General features: G+C 38.6%; 1 protein-coding gene across 2 annotated transcripts in view; it reads left to right on the top strand.

The window, feature by feature from the left end:
* Positions 1-6426: 6426 nt before the first annotated feature.
* The window catches only part of LOC113069352 (band 4.1-like protein 1), a 126005-nt gene continuing 111108 nt past the window's right edge, over positions 6427-21323 (top strand). Inside the window, exon 1 of one of the 2 annotated variants that reach the window (XM_026242362.1) lies at positions 6427-6681. The gene's annotated coding sequence lies outside the window, so the exon portion shown is untranslated. The remainder of the gene's footprint in view (positions 6682-21323) is intronic. The other variant, XM_026242361.1, reaches the window with a different exon arrangement.

The following is a 21323-nucleotide window of genomic DNA, read 5'->3' as shown; positions in this document are numbered from 1 at the left end:
ACTGTGCAGCTGTGACCAAGCAAACTACTGATGGGTCATGCATGAGAGGTGACTCGTGACAGGGTGTGCCTCCTCATGCAAACAATCCTTGGAGAACACACACCCATAACCCTCATAAGACCTTAAGGCGTTTATCATGAGTACAAATGCACAGCGTATAAAAATCCTCTCTGAAAAAAAAAAGAGAGATACATACAGTAGAAATAGTAGATGCTCTGTTTGAAAACCTAGTTGATTTTTAAGACATCATAAGCTCTGCGCAGCATTCACTGGTGTGTGCCTGACTTTCTCTTTATGGCTAGTGACAGAATGCTCTCCATTTACCCTCTTTTTTTGGGTACAAACACTTTTCCTGTCTCATAAACAATGATATAGATTTATACTTGGGTGGGTAAAGCAGATTTGATTTGATTTTTATTTTTTTGCATAGAAACAAGGTTGAGGAGCAACTGAATACATGTACATTTGCACGCGTGTCTGTAAATAGCACAAATAAATAAATAGAACAAACATACAAATTAAACAATTTCAAACAGGGCCCACTGGTACAATCTGCAATGGGGCCTCGCAAACCCCAGCTACGGCCCTGACTCTACATCCAACCAAAAGAAGCATTTCAGGTTACTAGCACGGAAATCATGTTAGTAAAAATGCAGTGTTCGTGGTTTAAAATTATATACTGTAGTTGGTATGATCGCAGTTGTAAGTTTTCTAAGGTTCTGGAAACTGTAGAAATTAACAGTTCAAACTCTCACGAACACTTCCTGCTTAATTCACAGTACGTCCATATGTACATGAATTTGTTCTTAACCTCTGCTTAATGTTACTGAATTTAGAGTATTTTCAATGAGCCGCCTTGTGCATGAGATTACTCATTTGCATAAAACACACCCAGACCATCTTCATATAAGGGATTTGTGCACAACCTTTCCCATATAACGCGCGCAGTCGTGATCGAGCCGGATCTTTGGGCAAGATAAAGTCCGCACAACAAAACATGATTTGTGCGTGAAAACTTTCTTACACAGGTTTCACGCACAAGTTTGTGCATGCACGCTTAGTGAATGAGACCCAATGTCCCTCCCTTCTCAATCTCGTCGCTTAATGAGATGTTAGCTGTCTAAAGTTAGGGGAACTCCCACTGCCAATGTCCCAAGTTCAGTCAGTCAAATGAAGAACAATCATGGCTTTAGTCAATAACATGTATTTTAAAATAAACTAATATGTAGATTGTGTATACTTTTTAAATATTGTGTATAAACTATAATTATATATTTTCCCTCTTGTACATGTTAGTTAAAAACAAAGGTATGGAACATGTAACATTTAAAAAGAAATGCTAAATAAATAATTATAAAGAATTAAAAACATCTATATATATAATTTACAATAAAGTATTTTTCCCCATTTTTTTTCCTTCTAATCCTTCTTAAACACAAGCATAAAATAAGAGTAAGCCTACAGCTCTTTTAATTTACATTTTGTTTTTCAGAGGAAGCATCCACATCATTTGACCAAAGAAGCTACCTGGCCTGAGATGACTATCAGCACATCTGATTCTGGACAAGGGGCCTTGTGTCCTGAATTTGAAAAAAGGACATCTCAGAGTACAATTAATAAACTAATATTGAATTTGTAATTGATGATGTTCAGTCATTATCATTGGTTGAGCAGTCTTCTTTTAAATAATTGTGGTGGGAATCAGTGGAGTAAAATCAATGATATGCAGAAAGACACTAGTCCAGAACATTGAGAAGGAGTTTGTGGTAATGAAAAATAGCTTGACAGAAAATGTATCAAATGTCTCCACAACAGCAGACTTGTGGACTGCAAACAACAGACAACCACCAGGACAAGACCACAGGAAACAGATGATTCTTCTGCACAATCTGACTTTGCTGCGGCCTGGAATTGAACTGCTGGTTTCGTCTGGTCAGAGGAGAACTGGCCCCCCAACTGAACCTGGTTTCTCCCAAGGTTTTTTTCTCCATTCTGTCACCGATGGAGATTTTGGTTCCTTGAGGGAAATGTATTTGTTGTGAACTCTTTGCCTGTTCAAGCACCCAAGCAACCACTGTTATAGCGGGAAAAATAAAACACATACCCTTTCAAAAAGAGAGTAAAATTCCTTTTTCATTTCATTTAAAGGACACTAGCATCCTGCATTCAGAGGTGATGAATTTTCTTTTAAAAAAATTTCCACACCACAATCAGTCAAGCTCATATCACCAGCAAACTTACACTCATTTACATCCTTCTCTTCACTCTCTGAGGCAGAAGTCTCAAATCACCCTACTACTTACCCGCTTGATCCTATTCCATCTCATCTCCTTCAAGCCATTTCTCCTGCAGTTGTACCTGCACTCACTCACATCATCAACACATCCCTCCACACTGGTGTTTTTCCCTAATCATTTAGACAGGCACGTATAACTCCACTACTTAAGAAACCCAACCTCAACCCATCTCTTTTAGAGAACTACAGACCAGTTTCCTTTCTTCCTTTCATTGCAAAAACACTTGAACGAGCTGTGTTCAACCAATTCTCTACATTTCTCACACACAACAACCTCCTTAACAGCAACCAATCTGGCTTCAGAAGTGGACATTCAACTGAGACAGCCTTGCTCTTAGATGTTGAAGCTCTAAGACTGGCAAGAGCAGAATCCAAATCTTCAGTACTTATTCTGCTTGATCTGTCCGCTGCTTTTGACCACCAGATCCTCCTATCAACCCTACTGGCAAAAGGCATCTCAGGAACCACACCTCAATGGTTTGTGTCTTACCTATCAGATAGGTCCTTCAAAGTATCTTGGAGAGGTAAGGTGTCCAAGTCACAACATCTAACTACTGGGGTGCCTCAGAGCTCAGTTCTTGGACTACTTCTCTTCTCTGTCTACATGGCATCATTAGGTTCTGTCATTCAGAAACATGGCTTTTCATACCACTGCAAAACTGATGACACTCAACTACCTCTCATTTCATCCTGATGATCCGATGGTAGCTATTCGCATCTCAGCTTGTCTAACAGAATTTCTTCCTGGATGATGGACCATCACCTTCAACTCAACCTTGCCAAGACAGAACTGCTTGTGATTCCAGCAAACCCATCGTTTCATCACAATTTCACCAATTTCAGCTCCTTCAAAAACAGCTAGAAGCCTTGGAGTTATGATTGGTGATCAGCTGACTTTCTCAGACCACACTGCTAAAACTGTTCAATCCTGCAGATTTGCTTTATTCAACACCAAGAAGATCAAGCCCTTTCTTTCGGAACACGCTGCTCCTTGTTCAAGCTCTTGTTCTGTCCAGGCTGGACTATTGCAATGCCCTCTTGGCAGGTCTTTCAGGCAATTCTATCAAACCTTTACAATTAATTCAGAACGCGGCAGCAAGATTAATTTTTAATGAGCCAAAAAGAATACACGTCACACCTCTGTTTATCAATTTGCACTGGCTTCCGATAGCTGCTCGCATAAAATTCAAGGCATTGATGTTTGCCTACAAAACTACCACTGGCTCTGCACCCATTTACCTAAATTTGTTACTTCAGACTTATGTGCCCTCTAGAAGCTTGCATTCTGCAAGTGAACATCGCTTGATTGTGCCATCCCAAAGAAGCACAAAGTCACTTTTACGGACTTTTAAATTAAATGTTACCTCCTGGTGGAATGACCTCCCCAACTCAATCCGGGCAGCTGAGTCCTTAGCCATCTTCAAGAATCGGCTTAAAACACATCTCTTCCATCTTTATTTGACCCTCTAACTTTAACACTCATTATTCTAATTCTATTCTTCAAAAAAATCTAACTACCTTTCTAATCTTTTGTATTCTATTTTCTTTTAATTTATTATGCAATTGTATGTGTGTGTATGTCTGTATGTGTAAAGATCTCTAAAGGCGGGCATACACTGTGCGAATTCGGATGGTCGGAAGATCGTATGTCCACGCACACGGCACGAGTGAGTTTATCTGAAAATCGTACGGACGAGATGATATACGACACGATATTACAACCTGCGAATTCCAGAAAGCAATCGCACGAAGTTGATAGATGCCTGCCTTCGACTTGAAGCACCGCTGCACGCACAGAAGGTATGACATTAAAGTACCGTGAGAGCGATTTGAATGCATTGGATATGTGTGCTCTCTTAGCGCTCTCTCTCTCGCGGTACTTTAATGTCATACCTTCTGTGCGTGCAGCGGTGCTTCAAGTCGAAGGCAGGCATAAAATATTGATACGAGCCGTGACTGTTTCCTACACTTACATGTTATTTTTCAGCAATAGGAAACCAGGACGTTTGGTCACCCTTTGTTTGTGTTCTTGTATATGGTTTATAAATATCTGAAATAAGTATTACAATAATGTAAACATGATGGTTTGTGATGACAATTCCTGTGCCCTCGTATACCAAATGGCTTTTAAAAAATACTATACGGTGTTTAATAGGAATTTTAAACATGCATTTTCCTTGATGGATAGAGGTAGTGTATGGGGATATACAGTATAGAATACCGTTACGTCTATGGAGAGTCCCTGGAAACTACATATGTGTGTGAGAGAGAGAGAGCGAGAGAGAGAACTAAAAAGCATGGTACACATTAGAAACATCATACAGTGCTCGCTGTTCCTGTCAGACTTCAGCAAGTTTATCCTCCTGGTCAATAGTCCACATTCGCCATGGCACTATGGACAGTAAAAGAAATGGACACAGCGACCCCATTGGACCTCAATTGAGACAAATGAAGCCCAGTTTTAGCGTTTTTTAGCACTTCCGTTTCTGACGCGCAGACTCAAACGAAGCTTGACGACGTCAGCAACCTGTCTGCCAGATGTAAATCTTCTAAGTGGCTGTGCGTGCAAACTGCCGTCGTTAATCTTGCAGAGACGGCAAGCTTGAGCGGGGAGTTCTTTGTCGTGAGTGAGCAGGAGTAAGTATTCTGATTAATTATTTTGTATAGTATTTTAAAATGTAACGCCAGTAAGCCATATTAAGTTAATTGCCTGCGAGCTTCTCCACCTGTCTGTAAGGTAATGCGACAGAGAGCCGAGTGGTTATGACGCAATCGTTAGCCTATTTTTTTACAAAAATTGTTTATACGGGGCCATAATGTAACATAGAAGGTAATGGGGCCCTTTATACATTGTTGTGTATCTTTAGAAATAAATAATGGACAAACAGAGTCTTTAAACGCCTCAGATGTAAAGTTATTCGCTGTCAAAGTGACGCCAAAATGAATGGGAGTCAATGGGAATGCTAACGCAAGTGAAGTTCTGCTAAAAGATGGCAGCCCCCACCCGACTTCAACTTCCGGTCGAGTTCCTTGCCCCTTGCATGGCACTGCCGTCTTCGTGTTTCTTCTTCTGTGGTTTTCCTAGTTCGTGATTGGTCTACTTCAGATGAATCAACAAATCGGCTCTTTCAACCGCACACATGTAAGCCACTCTGCTCGGCTCCTAATTCAATGATACGAGCCGCGACCATACGAGCATACGCGATTTCCACATGATTGAAAAAAATATTTTTTGCGAACTCGTATGACAGCAAAAATCGCACCGTGTACGCCTTAACACTAGCTTACTCTATTCTTTTTTTTATTCTATCTGTTTTTATTTATTATATTATTTAAAATCCTATGCTAAGTGTACTGTGTTAAGCTAACTGAGACTTGTTATAGCACTTTTATATCATTGCTCTTTTTGTTGTTTTTGATTCGGTAAGTCGCTTTGGATAAAAGCATCTGCTAAATGAATAAATGTAAATGTAAATGTAAGTGTTCAATGCAGCACTAAGATCAAATAGCACTAAAAGAGAGTTACAACCATGATCAGATGATAAGAGCAGGTCATTTGTAACTATAAGGAGAGTCTCAGTACTATGATATGGTCTAAATCCTGACTGGAAATCCTTTCTCTAAGAAGAAACAAAAATGTGAGGATACTACCTTTGGTTGCCAAACAGATGAGCATTTAGCTAAAGCATTGCAGAGCATTTAGTTAAAGCTTGTTGTTAATGTATTGTATTCTGGATTTTCTTATTTCAGAGACATGTCTACTATTCTTATTATATTTGCTTGAGAAAAAAATAATTAGTATTCTCTATTTTCCTTTTGCAGAAACTTTCCACTGTGTAAAAATTCTAGTTTCAAATTAGCAGAGCATTGCTACATAATAGCACTGCATGAAATATTTTACATTTTGGACCAAATCCTAAATAAATACAAGTTAGTTAGAAAAAAATACATTTTAATTTTTTTTTTTTCCGGGGGAACAGGTGCTCAAGCGGAAAAAGGCTCAGCTCCCATAATTATAAAATAAGGTTACATGTCGCTGAACATCTTTTAATGTTCATGTTAGTTAACTGTGCTTGAGATGCGCTGGTTTCATCTGATAATGCCCATAAAATTATTGACACACACACACACACACACACACAAAGGTCCACCACAGCGGCCAAAAAATTAACTTATTTTCCCAGGGTTGTTCACATTGAACACTTCTCAATAACCCTCCTAGCGACGTCCCTCCGTTTAACCGTGCTTTGTCACTGTAGCATTTGGTGGGTGCTTTACCGTGAAACAGTCGATGGGATCTGGGCGGGACCTACTCGCCTTTACTGCTTGAACTTCATTACTCTGAAATCTCTACGATCTACCTGGACGACCGCTTGATATCTCAGGTGAGTGACAGACTGCGTGTCACCATGTTATAGTTTAATATACATTTAATTGTAACGGCGGTGCATTTGTCAATCATGATTAGTGCTGTTTTGCAGTGGAGAAGAAACATTAGATCTAGAAAGGTTATGTCAAACGCAACACTGCTGTACAGGCTACTACAGTGCGATTCCTTGTTTCAGCTTTAGTGAGCAAACGCATTACACAAAAGGGAGAAAAATCCTGCATGCGCAATACCAAAAGGATACAGCCTTTTGATCAACGGAGAGTATAGCTGAATGCATCGTAAATATAATGTATGTGGCTGAGGAAAGTGAGAAAAGGACAATTGATACTAAAGCTTTAGCTGTGTATATTCAATGACAATCACGCCATGAAAGTACGCAGACATTCTCAGGGCATCCACTGACTGATGCATGAAAGAGATCGCTGTTATGTAATGTTTTCATATGCTGTAGATTGATTGTACTATTAAATCGACTATAACAGATCAAAATCAAGCAGAAGAGAATCGGCTTCTGAAGTAATTTGTTTGAATGAATGTCAGATATAAGTAACATGGCATTTGGCGTAATGTAGCCTAACAGCAAAATATTTGTCTGCTGTTCTAGCCTTTAAGAACGTTTAATTTGAAGCATAATACGCATTCTTTGCTATTCTATTTATTTGTGTGTGTGTGTGTGTGTGTGTTCATAATTTAGGAATTCTGGTTAATTTGTGCTTTTGAGAAATCCAGTAACAGGTATTGGTTCATATCTACATGCAGTCATGTAGCTCTCTCACTTTTGGCAGGTCATGTTTCTGCAGCAGATTATCTGCATATTAATTTGGCATGTTTTATGCTGCATGCAATTTACAGTTTAGTAACCAAGTCAGGTTAATTTAGTAACAGCTCAGACTAATTGCCACCTGGTGGTGCAACCACCAATGACTGCAGTCAGTTCAACAAATCCGTGGACAGCAAACCCGGATATGTATGTGTGTATGAATCTGATATTTTGGGCTGCACAAGGGTTAAACAATCCTTGTAGCCTTCTCTGGTTATGACATTTATGTCAAGCAGACTATGTGCAAGATGTGGATGATTCATTAAAGGGGGGGTGAAATGCTTGTTTTCACTCAATATCCTGTTAATCTTGAGTACCTATAGAGTAGTACTGCATCCTTCATAACTCCAAAAAAGTCTTTAGTTTTATTATATTCATAAGAGAAAGATAGTCTGCACCGATTTTTCCCAGAAAAACACGAGTGGCTGGAGGCGTGACGTGTGGGCGGAGCTAAAGAATCACGAGCGCCAGTAGGCTTTTGAGTTGAGCGCGTCTGGAAGCTGTGACACCTTGAGGACAAAACCAACCAAAACAAACCACGGCTAACAGTCAGATTCAGCGTATATTTATGATTCAGAATCAGATCCAGAGGCTGAAATTGAACAAGAGCAGCATCAGCAATCAGTCTTACGCTTATGCCTACGCGCCGATAGCTAAGTTAACAAAACAGAGATATTTGAAGCAGTTTTACTCACCGCATGCGGTTCCAACACACGATCGTGACCCTTTTTCGTTGGGACTGCATTATCCTTAAGAAATAAACGATGTGCAAATCCGGTGTCAAACTGGACCTTGTTTGTAAAACAAGCATCCTTGAAATGCAGGGGAACAAACACAAACACTTGCACAACTCCGTTGATGCTCTGTAAAAATAAACTCCATCCACTGGTCCCTTAAAGGGGGGGTGAAATGCTATTTCATGCATACTGAGTTTTTTACACTGTTAAAGAGTTGGATTCCCATGCTAAACATGGACAAAGTTTCAAAAATTAAGTTGTACGTTTGAAGGAGTATTTCTGTTCCGAAAATACTGCTTCCGGTTTGTCATAAGTTTCGGAAAGTTTTTTTCGAGTATGGCTCTGTGTGATGTTCGATGGAGCGGAATTTCCTTATATGGGTCCTGAGGGCACGTCTGCCGGAAGAGCGCGCTCCCGTATAGCACAGCACTGAGAGCACAACATACTTCACTGATCAGAGCGAGAGCGTCGCGAAATGTCACAAAAGGAGTGTGTTTTTGGTTGCCAAGGCAAGACAACCCTGCACAGATTACCAAAAGAGAAACAGCATTAAGGGACCAGTGGATGGAGTTTATTTTTACAGAGCATCAACGGAGTTGTGCAAGTGTTTGTGTTTGTTCCCCTGCATTTCGAAGATGCTTGTTTTACAAACAAGGTCCAGTTTGACGCCGGATTTGCACATCGTGTATTTCTTAAGGATAATGCAGTCCCAACGAAAAAGGGTCACGATCGTGTGTTGGAACCGCATGCGGTGAGTAAAACTGCTTCAAATATCTCTGTGTTGTTAACTTAGCTATCGGCGTGAGCACATCAAGTAAACAACATGCGATGTTGTCATCAAACTGCACAAGTAAAATGCTTCAAATATCTCTGTGTTGTTAACTTAGCTATCGGCGCATAAGCACATCAAGTAAACAACATGCGATGTTGTCATCAAACTGCACTTTCCACATGTACAGCTATAAAAAAAAAGACGACAAAGAAAGTAGAACTTAGTCATTTTCCAAAACCGCTAAGCAAATATATACAGTTTCAGTACATACCACATAGAGACTGATTGCTGATGCTGCTCTTGTTCAATTTCAGCCTCTGGATCTGATTCTGGATCATAAATATACGCTGAATCTGACTGTTAGCCGTGGTTTGTTTTGGTTGGTTTTGTCCTCACGATGTCACAGCTTCCAGACGCGCTCAACTCAAAAGCCTACTGGCGCTCGTGATTCTTTAGCTCTGCCCACACGTCACTCCTCCAGCCACTCGTGTTTTTCCGGGAAAAATCGGTGCAGACTATCTTTCCCTTATGAATATAATAAAACTAAAGACTTTTTGGAGTTATGAAGGATGCAGTACTACTCTATAGGTACTCAAGATTAACAGGATATTGAGTGAAAACGAGCATTTCACCCCCCCCTTTAATGCTGTTTCTCTTTTGGTAATCTGTGCAGGGTTGTCTTGCCTTGGCAACCAAAAACACACTCCTTTTGTGACATTTCGCGACGCTCTCGCTCTGATCAGTGAAGTCTGTTGTGCTCTCAGTGCTCTGCTATACGGGAGCGCGCGCTCTTCTGGCAGACGTGCCCTCAGGACCCATATAAGGAAATTCCGCTCCATCGAACATCACACAGAGCCATACTCGGAAAAAACTTTCCGAAACTTGTGACAAACCGGAAGTAGTATTTTTGGAACAGAAATACTCCTTCAAACGTACAACTTTAATTTTTGAAACTTTGTCCATGTTTAGCATGGGAATCCAAATCTTTAACAGTGTAAAAAACTCAGTATGCATGAAATAGCATTTCACCCCCCCCTTAAAAAAAAAATATTAAGCCTGATAAAAGTCATGCAGAATCAGACTACACTGCTCTTCAATGATATTAGGTATTTAATTTGATCTAGCTAGCAGTATCTTTGAATCAAGATTGTTGATACTGAATTAAGATCATTACTCACATTCACAAGTCTAGAAGCAGTGTTCTAGGATGTTCCTTAAACAACTCCCTATTTGATCAGTTAATGCACTGGCCAGGGAGTTGGCCATTTCTAGTCAAGTCAAGTCACAATTTTTTAAATAGTACTTTTTACAATGCAGATTGTGTCAAAGAAGCATTACAGTATTAAACAGGGAAATAGTGGCAAAGGTTACATATTATAGCCAGAGGAAACCAGCAGTTTAATTCTAGGCTGCAACAAAGTCAGGGCTGTCCATCTGTCAAAATTGCTCCACTGCATGAAAATGTTTACTCCCTAAAAATCAGGTTGAAATGTTCAACAATATCAGGTGGTGTATCACTGTTGTCCTTTTGCTTGTCATTGCTCATTTGCATAAAGTATGTCCTTTTTGGACATACACTGTACAGTCCTTTTTGTCTTTAGCCCAGACAAGACGCTTCTGATGCTGTCTGTTGTCCAAGAGTGGCTTGACACAAGGAATGCTACAGCTGAAACCCATGTCTTGCATACGTCTGTGCGTAGTGGTTCTTGAAGCACTGACTCGAGCTGCAGTCCACTCTTTCTGAATCTCCCCCAAATTTTTGAATGAGTTTTGTTTCCATCCTCTCCAGTGTGCGGTTATCCCTATTGCTTGTACACTTTTTATTTATCTACATCTTTTCCTTCCCTTCACCTCTCTATTAATGTGCTTGGAAAAAGAGCTATGTGAACAGCAAGACTCTTTTGCAATGACCTTTTGTGTCTTGCCCTCCTTGTGCAAGGTGTCAGTGGTCGTCTTTTGGACAACTGTCAAGTCAGCAGTCTTCCCCATGATTGTGTAGCCTACAAAACTAGATTAATTAGCTGATTAGAGTGTGGCACCAGGTGTCTGTAATATTGAACATTTTCACAATATTCAAATTTACTGAGATAGTGAATTTGGTATTTTCCTTAGTTGTCATATATAATCAGCAAAATTAAAAGAAATAAACATTTGAAATATATCAGTATGTGTGTAATGAATGAATATAATATACACGTTTCACGTTTTGAATGGAATTAGTGAAATAAATAAACTTTTTGATGATATTCTAATTATATGACCAGCACCTGTACTCAGACCAACAGTATCTGTCGCTCCTTGAAAAGAAATGATGTCTAGCCATTTTATTATTGTATTTTTTTTACGAGTATCAAAACTTTTGAAAGTCATGCAGGCTCTTATGTTATGTTTGCCATCTCAGTGTGACTGTCAGCCCAAATTAGGTTTTTAATATTCCACTTGTAAAATTTGCATAGTTGACGGTTCTGTTTTCTGTTATTTTTTGTGACTTCTAACACCTTGTCTATGCAGTGTATCTGGCAGATTTACAAGCTCACAATGTTACAAAGATACATGCACCCATATCTGAGTGTTTATGCCAACACTGCATGTGACATCTCCCTCCCAAACAGTTAAGAAAACACCCTGGGGAGTTGCAAGTTCAGTCAGGCGTTCCTACAAACCTCTGCCACAAGACTGAAAAACAAGTTCAACTTGAAAGTATTTGAGCCTCTGAAGTCTATTGTTCTTATTTAGGGAGTTAATAAATGTTGATTTATTTAGTTCTTACAAAATACACAAATGTGGACTGTAACAAGGAATGGTAGACAGTAAGTTCTGTCATCAAAGACTGTAAACACATTCTGTGTTTAGAAGGCATAACCTCTGCTCTTCTTGTCCCTAGTTTAATATACAGAAAAAAATATATCATACTAAGGATGCCAGCACTAATTACACTGAAGTTGTTGCAACATGACAATGCCTGTTGTTTTTTCTTCTCACGACGTATAGCATAATAGATTCTGTTTATTGCCATATACTGTATCTTATTGCTAGGTTAATTGCCAGATATCTACAAAAATTATGTTGGCTGGAGAATTATTTTTATTATTATTATTATAAGGGTTTGAAATTAACACCCGCCAAATGCGAGTAAAAATCAACTGTGCCAGGTAACGCTGTCAAATCACTAGCCAATTTAGCAGGTTACTTTTCGTAAATTATGTTCACTCTTTTAATTTCTTGATCAAGTTAATTTAAGACAAATCTATGCAGATTTAGTGCAAATAAATACCTCTTGACTCATCATGATATATCACATACACTGTTTTTTGTATGTCATACAGCCTAATTTTGTAGCATCTGCACATATCTAGCTTTCTCGAACAAACCTGACAAAACTCAGTGTTGGGCATCGGCTCAAGATTGTGATATCTATCAGGCATCGGCGATGGATGATGACATCGTCTATCGGCCCTACCGTAGTTGATGGATGTTGATTTACAGTAGTCTGGTAATGGCAGATGTATAACTGCAGCTTCATTATGTATCTAAAATTGCTACATTATATGAATATGAGAGCTTGTTGTTAAGAGTATTGTTAAGTGTTTTGTGTGCTTTCTGTTAACAACATATAATGTTTCAGATGTTATTTAGCTTACACTCTTAAAAATACAGGTGCTTCAAAAGTTTCTTCACAGCGATGCCATGTAGAAGAACCATTTTTGGTTCCACAAAGAACCATTCAGTCAAAGGTTCTTTAAAGAATCATCTCTTTCTTATGTTTTTGTAATCTGAAGATCCTTCTTTTGCCACAAAGAACTTTTGTGAAATAGAAAGCTTCTTCAGATGTTAAAGGTTCTTTAGGGAACCATTTAGACAAAAAGGTTCTTCTATGGCATTGTGAAGCACCTTTATTTTTAAGAGTGTATCTGAAAGGCACAAATCAGAAGCAAGTTTATTTTCAAAGAATTGAGTACTTGGCAACTTTAAGGTAGATTTAAATGTTTACTGCTGCTTTAAAAATGAAAAGAAGACAGGTCTTCCTAGGAAGCGTTTTGCTCTAGTAGATCAGTACAGTGGTTTTCAACCTGTGGTCCGCGGTGGTATTGCAGGTGGGCCGCCAATTATTTTCTGTTCATTTCCAGTCCATTCTAGGGCTGTGCGATTAAAAGAAAACGTCCTAAAATCACGATTTGAGCGTGCGCATATGCCTAACTCCAGGTTCACACACTGTCTGTGATGCGCCTTTTTTCTGAGCCAATGTTGACGGATCAGAGCGTTCTCATTGCGGTAAAAGGCTAGAAATAAAAACGTGCGAAAATAATTCATGTCTAACATATGAGCATAGAGTGAATTTGTTAGTGAACAGGATGCAGTTTAAGTGAGAGGAGACACGTTTTAAGTGTGCACACTCTCTCCTCGCAAAGCAGCATGTATCTGAGCAAGCACGACCGGTTTTGTGACAGAGCAAAGGAAATCTGCTGCGAACAGAGAGATTCGCACTCGTGCATTATTTGAATGTGCTTTCGCGTTATATTTATGCGCTCTCACTGCTGACCGCATACACATACTGTATACACACTGCAAACACCTGAGGCACCGCTACAATTAATGAGCTCTATGAACAATGCATGGCAAAAAAAGAAAAAAAAGTCCCTCTATACAGGATTTTTATTTTATTTTATTTTTTTGCCACAAGTCTATAAATTATTTTACATCTTCACTATAGTGATAATTTTGACTTATGTCTGTTCTAGAGATGTTACAACTTTTTGATAAAGCTCTGATTGGTTTTCTTTTGGAAATATGTTTCAAATTAATCCTGAATGCATTTATGACTGTAAAAGCACAATTGCAAAATTGATCAAAAAAATCGCGATACTTTTTTTTTTTTTTTGTCCATATCGCACAGCCCTAGTTTATTCAATAAATATAGTTTAAAATCTAGCTTCTGAGTACTAAGTTATTAACCCAACAATAGCGGGGTCAGTTAATTTTTTTGAAGTGGGCCGCGCAAACATATGTGTTTGGTTGTGTGGGCCGCGAGTTGAAAAAGGTTGGGAACCACTGGATCAGTAGATAGTAGTAGATCAGAAAATTTCACAGAATCCCCAGTTAGGTTTAATTTTACCCTTTGCCAATATCAAATTAGCTATTTTTGCCATAACACAAAGCTATCACAACTACTACACTAGTTTATTTTGTTTCTTAAAATACATTTCAAGATGTTTTTCATTTTCACTTATTTTATTTATTTATTTATCTATTAAATATTATTTAATTTAATTTATTATTTTATTTAATTAAATTCAAGGCTTCCATCCTTTTCCATAAAATGTGAACATTTTTATTTTTTTGTCATTTATTTTTATCACACGTTTTTCACGTTATCACTCGAGATGAAATATAAAGATTTCAAATTTTCAAATATTTGAAAGTGCCCATGTGAATATATATGTAGTGAAGTAATGAGAATCTGTATGTGTGACTCACAGATGGAGCAAACATTTGCAACTCAAATGTGTTAGATACCAAGCTCTTTGACTCTGAGCACCTGAATGTTGCTGATTGAGAATGCTTAGTGTGTCACTTTTTTAATGTTTTCCAGAAGTGTTTCTCGTGCTGTGATGTGAAATTCACTTTTACATGGCATTTGACTTTGAATGTGCCTTGGAAATGTGTGTACACAACAACCCTTTAATGATAGAAATCCACCCAGTGCTTTTTTTTAAATGCCCACAAATCAAAAGCACTTTCTAAGAGCAAGCCATTCACAGATTCTAGGGCTGGTCTGAATACAATTTTTTGAGCTTCAAACCTTCGGTAGTATTCAAAACTCAATATTCAAAGCTTGGAGGGAGGGGCTGAACATATTCTTCTATCTAATAAAGACAGGGATCTCTCTGTCTGTCTGTTTGCATTAATATTAGGTCGAGAACCGTTCATCCAATCGACATCACGTGTGGCGGGTGTGTTGCTGCAGACCCATGGGAGTGCAGTGTTGCATTTTGGTGCAATATGGACATGCGACGTTCAGAATTAGTCAACTTTTAATAAACTACTGAAGCAGCGTTCCTCATGTGGGCAGGGTTTATATGCTCCGAGAATGGACACTGTGATACAAAACACACAGGCCTGTTAAGTGGAATACTTTTAATATAGACAAATTATTATTAGGCTGGGCTACTTTATTTTTATTTTTTATGGCTGTGTATTGACAATTATTTTCCAAGCTAATTAAGTGTATGTTTTTATTATGTGTAAAATTACTGATTAACATGGAGGATAAAAGCAGCTAGTTTTTTTTTACACCAACAATAATGAGAACACCAGTCACTCGCCTTGACTACTGCAATTTTCCTCACTGTATATTTACAAAAAGACAAAATATGATATCAAATACCACTGCCTCCTTAAATTTTCATTTAAACATATTAATAGCCACAGAAATGTAGTTCAGGGAAATGTGTATATGAAAACAGCCTACATTACAATGAAACTAAATATAATATAAATTTCCTCTTTTTATTTTAACAATTATTTTAACTTTAACAAATATATAAATTGAATAAATACCAAAAAATACCTGCTAGATTTACCCAAAATGTATTGTATTTTATGTTTAACCACTAAAGAGACATCAGAGCCAGCGGCAAATGTCGGATGGACTAGCCGAATCGAGACCGCTCTCATTGGTAAACGTGTGCTGTGCTCCCGCTTATCTCGTGGAGCTGATCGTCTCCAAATCTGCAAGACGCATTTTTAAATAGGCACTGTCTTTATGAATAAACTGCAGATTTGAGTTTTAAACAACTACATTCTCACCTGAAATACTTTTAAAACCACATTTCATGCCACAGTAACAGTAATATTTAGAAAAGTATCGGAATAAATGGTGGTTGAAATCACAATGCCAAGTGAACTCAAACAATCAGCATGTTTAGGGCCCATGTCTCAGCCTCGAAAGTTCTGAACCTTTGAAAAATTACTACCATGCGAGAAGGGGCTTCTGACGGGCTATTTTTTACCCACAACTTTATTTAGATCCTGGTTCCTGCAGTGAAAACACACAGGGTACCAGCCCAAATTCCTAGCTCCTGGGTAAAGTTCCAGCGGTGGAAACGCACTTGACAGTGGGCAAATGCATAAAGCACAGCACAGGTTTAAAGTTTAAAACATTCAGTTCACAGGGACTGACCATCACACATAGAACACGTGATCATGCTGGATAAAAAAATGCACACTTCACGAGTTCTCACAGCTGGATTCGAGTTTGCAAGGTTTGGAAATTTAATGTTCATTAGTCATTCAAAGATTTGTTTAAATTATATAAATGCATATTTTCTTAAAGCTAAAAGCAAATGAGAAAGTATTATAATGTTTGCCTTTCTATTAATAATAAGTATAATATATAAGCAGTCATTATAATACTTTCTGTATCCATTAATTCCTTTGTTTAATCGTTCTATCTGATTATTAGACAGACTTCTATTCTTATTAGACAGAACTGTTAACAACAACTACTAGAGAGTTTATACACTGTGTGCTCAGGCGCTGCTGCTCCCACCTGTCAAAATAAGTCCCGCCTTGAAGACATCGGCCAAGCAGAAAAACTTATCAGCCGATGCCAATATTTGATAAATGCCAAATATAAATTGACAAGGCCGATATATCGGCCGACACCTGTTCATAACTGATGACGAAGAATTGACAGAGCAGCCATCAAGTCTTAGACAGCGTTCTAGGTTATTACATGTAGACACCTCTGTACACCTATGTAAACCTCTGTTTTTTCAGAATTCATCAGCAAGAAATTACTCATAATCCATTTTTTATATCGACTATGCATTCTGTTAGTTTTTCTAATTGGTATGTTTCGCCGGGCCGCAAAGAAAAATAGAGCTGAGTATCATCAGCATAACAGTGAAAGCAAAAACCATGTTTTCTGATAATATCTCCCAAGGGTAACATGCAGGGTTCTAAATTAACACCCGCCAACCCGCCAAATGCGGGTTAAAATTCATTTTGGCGGGTGTTAATTAAAACTTACTAGCCAGTTTGGCTGGTGATGCATGACATGAGACTCTGTTCTCGGTCATTTATCCCCCTGACAGCACTTCCTACATTTCCCATGAACACTGTGCTGTAATGCTACGTGATGACATTTCATATGCGTTTAATATCCATTGGCTGCATGCAGTTTGCAGTGAAACCAGTGCGAAAAAACATGGAAAGGAATAGAGCGTCCATCAGAAAACACAAGGAAGAAAAACGAATGGAGCCAGAGCATGGAGCATAGACTGAAAACGGAGGGAGTTAGGTATTAAAGAAAATTAAACTAAATGTGGCGGTGGTTGGGACAGATTTCTGGGGGCGAAAAGAGGAACGAGGCAGGGGATGAGGATATTACGGAGCCCCGCACGTCACCTGTAGGAGAAAAAAATTCAATCCGAAACGACGGTTTTGCAATCCGTCCCCTCAGTTTATAAACCGTACTCACGAATTCATAAACTGTTCCATCGGTTTAACAAATCGTACCCACGGATTAACAAACTGTGCCCACGAATTCCCAATTCCCAATGCGCTCAGATTTTGTAAACCGTACCGTCGGTTTTTGAATCCGTACACACAAATTCATAATCCGTGCGCAAGTTTACGCAATCCGTTCCCTCGGATTTGTAAACTGACGCGCATTTGTAGCTCCGCCCCCACCGGCAGATTAATTTCTGTTTATTAAACATTATTTTTCATAGTATAGTATTGAGCGTTTATTTTACATCAATCACCAATAGGATAAGACACAGCCGCCTGTGTTTTATGGCCAAGAAATAAACGCTAAAAAGAAGAAGAAAATAAGGGTAAAAAGCAAAGGAGCTTGCTGTATGAACCCGTGAGTACGGTTTACAGATCCTTGGGAATGGATTGCGAAAGCGTGCGCATGGATTGTTAATTCGTGGGCACGATTTGTTAATCCGAGGGAACAGTTTATGAATTCGTGATTACAGTTTATAAACTGAGGTGACGGATTTCAAAACCGTCGCCACGGATTGATTTTTTTTTTCTCCTACAGGTGACAATGCATACAACAATGCGGGGCTCCGTAGGATATCGACAGAGAAACAAAGAAAATAAAATTTAATTCCAAATGGCTGATGGGTCATGAGTGGCTTGTGTTTGATCACAAGAATGTCGTAATGCTTTGTCAGGATTGCCACATGTAAGTTACGCGAAATAAAAAAACAAAACAAGCGATTTCGTGGTGGGAACTAATCATTTTAAATTTGAGTCAATGTATATTTTGTTGTATGCATTGTACTTTTATATGTGTTTTTCATGCCAACAATGTTAATAAAATGATCAAATTCATTCAGTGGCACTCATCATTTGTTATTTTTACAGAAAAAAAATGGCTAGTGGAAATTCTGATTGGCTGGTAACTTTAGAAAGTTACCAGCCATATTGGCTGGTGATCAAAAAAGTTAATTTAGAACCCTGGTAACATGTAAAGCATGAAGAGTAACAGCCCTAGTACTGAGCCTTGAGGTACTCCATACTGCACTTGTGATCGTTATGATATCTCTTAATTCACTGCTACAAATTGATGGGGGTCATATAAGTATGATTCAAACCATGCTAATACACTCCCATTAATACCAAGTCAAAGTCACCTTTATTTATAAAGCACTTTAAACAAAATACATTGCGTCAAAGCAAATGAACAACATTCATTTGGAAAACAGTGTCTCAATAATGCAAAATGATAGTTAAAGGCAGTTCATCATTGAATTCAGTTATGTGATCTCTGTTCAGTTTAAATAGTGTCTGTGCATTCATTTGCAATCAAATCAATGATATTGCTGTAGATGAAGTGACCCCAACTAAGCAAGCCAGAGGCGACAGCGGCAAGGAACCGAAATTCCATCGGTGACAGAATGGAGAAAAAAACCATGGGAGAAACCAGGCTCAGTTGGGGGGCCAGTTCTCCTCTGACCAGACGAAACAAGTAATCCAATTCCAGGCTGCAGCAAAGTCAGATTGTGCAGAAGAATCATCTCTTTCCTGTGGACTTGTCCTGGTGGTCCTCTGAGACAATGTCTTTACAGGGGATCTGTATCTGGGGCTCGAGTTGTCCTGGTCTCCGCTGTCTTTCAGGGCAGTAGAGGTTCTTTCTAGGTGCTGATCCACCATCTGGTCTGGATACGTACTGGATCGGGGTGACTGCAGTGATCCTCTGATCTGGACACAGACTGGATCTGGTGGCCACGGTGACCTCAGAACAAGAGAGAAACAGACAAATATTAGCTTAGATGCCATTCTTCTAATGATGTAGCAAGTACATAGAGTGTTATGGGAAGTGTTCCCGGTTCCAGTTTACCTAATTAATGTAGCCTAAAAATCCTTTAACGGATTTGGATATTAAAAGCATATTAGTATGTTATGTGTATGCCAGGTTAAAGAGATGGGTCTTTAATCTAGATTTAAACTGCAAGAGTGTATCTGCCTCCCGAACAATGTTAGGTAGGTTATTCCAGAGTTTAGGCGCCAAATAGGAAAAGGATGCAGTTGATTTTGATATTCTAGGTATTAGCAAATTGCCTGAGTTTGGAGAACGTAGCGGACGTAGAGGAGTATAATGTAAAAGGAGCTCATTCAAATACTGAGGTGCTAAACCATTCAGGGCTTTATAAGTAATAAGCAATATTTAAAAATCTATACAATGTTTGATAGGGAGCCAGTGCAGCGATGACAGGACCGGGCTAATATGGTCATACTTCCTGGTTCTAATAAGAACTCTTGCTGCTGCATTTTGGACTAGGTGTAGTTTGTTTACTAAGCGTGCAGAACAACCACCCAATTAAGCATTACAATAACCTTGAGGTCATAAATGCATGAATTAACATTTCTGCATTTGACATTGGGAGCCTAGGCCGTAATTTAGATATATTTTTGAGATGGAAAAATGCAGTTTTACCAATGCTAGAAATGTGGCTTTCTAAGGAAAGATTGCGATCAAATAGCACACCTAGGTTCCTAACTGATGACGAAGAATTGACAGAGCAACCATCAAGTCTTAGACAGTGTTCTACGTTATTACAAGCAGAGTTTTTAGGTCCTATAACTAACACCTCTGTTTTTTCTGAATTTAGCAGTAAGAAATTACTCGTCATCCAGTTTTTTATATCGACTATGCATTCCATTAGTTTTTCAAATTGGTGTGTTTCACCGGGCCACGAAGAAATATAGAGCTGAGTATCATCAGCATAACAGTGAAAGCTAACACCATTTTTCCTGATGATATCTCCCAAGGGTAACATATAAAGCGTGAAGAGTAGCGGCCCTAGTACTGAGCCTTGAGGTACTCCATACTGCACTTGTGATCGATATGATACATCTTCATTCACTGCTACGAAATGATGGCGGTCATATAAGTATGATTTAAACCATGCTAATGCACTTCCGCTGATGCCAACAAAGTGTTCAAGTCTATGCAAAAGAATGCTGTGGTCAATTGTGTCAAACGCAGCACTACGATCCAATAAAACTAATAGAGAGATACAGCCACGATCAGATGATTAGAGCAAATCATTTGTAACTCTAAGGAGAGCAGTCTCAGTACTATGATACGGTCTAAATCCTGACTGGAAATCCTCACATATACCATTTTTCTCTAAGAAGGAATATAATTGTGAGGATACCATTTCTAGTATCTTAGACAGAAAAGGGAGATTTGAGATTGGTGTATAATTAACTAGTTCTTTGGGGTCAAGTTGTGGTTTTTTAATGAGAGGCTTAACAGCCAGTTTGAAGGTTTTCAGCAGCGCTCCATTTTTCGGGCTGCTCTCTTTAGGGTGCGAGTATGCTCATTATACCATGGTGTCAAACTGTTTTCCTTAACCTTCCTTAAGTGTAAAGGAGCAACTGTATTTAAAGTGCTAGAAAAGAGAGAGTCCATAGTTTCTGTTACATCATCAAGTTGTTCTGAGGTTTTGGATATGCTAAGGAATTTGGATACATCAGGAAGATAACTTAAAAAGCAGTCTTTTGTGGTAGAAGTGATGGTTCTTCCATACTTGTAACAAGAAGTAGAATTTACAATTTTGGCTATATGAAGTTTGCACAGAACTAAATAATGATCTGAGATATCATCACTTGGCTGAATAATTTCAATACTATCAACATCAATTCCATGTGACAGTATTAAATCTAGAGTATGATTTCGACAATGAGTAGGTCCTGAAACATGTTGCACATGCAGAGCACATCTATATTATGATCAGTGATCATATTATTTACAAAAAGTGTTTTCGAAGAAAAAGATCTGATAT

The sequence above is a fragment of the Carassius auratus genome, unplaced genomic scaffold (genome assembly GCF_003368295.1).
Source record: "Carassius auratus strain Wakin unplaced genomic scaffold, ASM336829v1 scaf_tig00001591, whole genome shotgun sequence".
Taxonomy (NCBI): Eukaryota; Metazoa; Chordata; class Actinopteri; order Cypriniformes; family Cyprinidae; genus Carassius; species Carassius auratus.
This window is presented reverse-complemented; position numbering and strand designations above follow the sequence as displayed.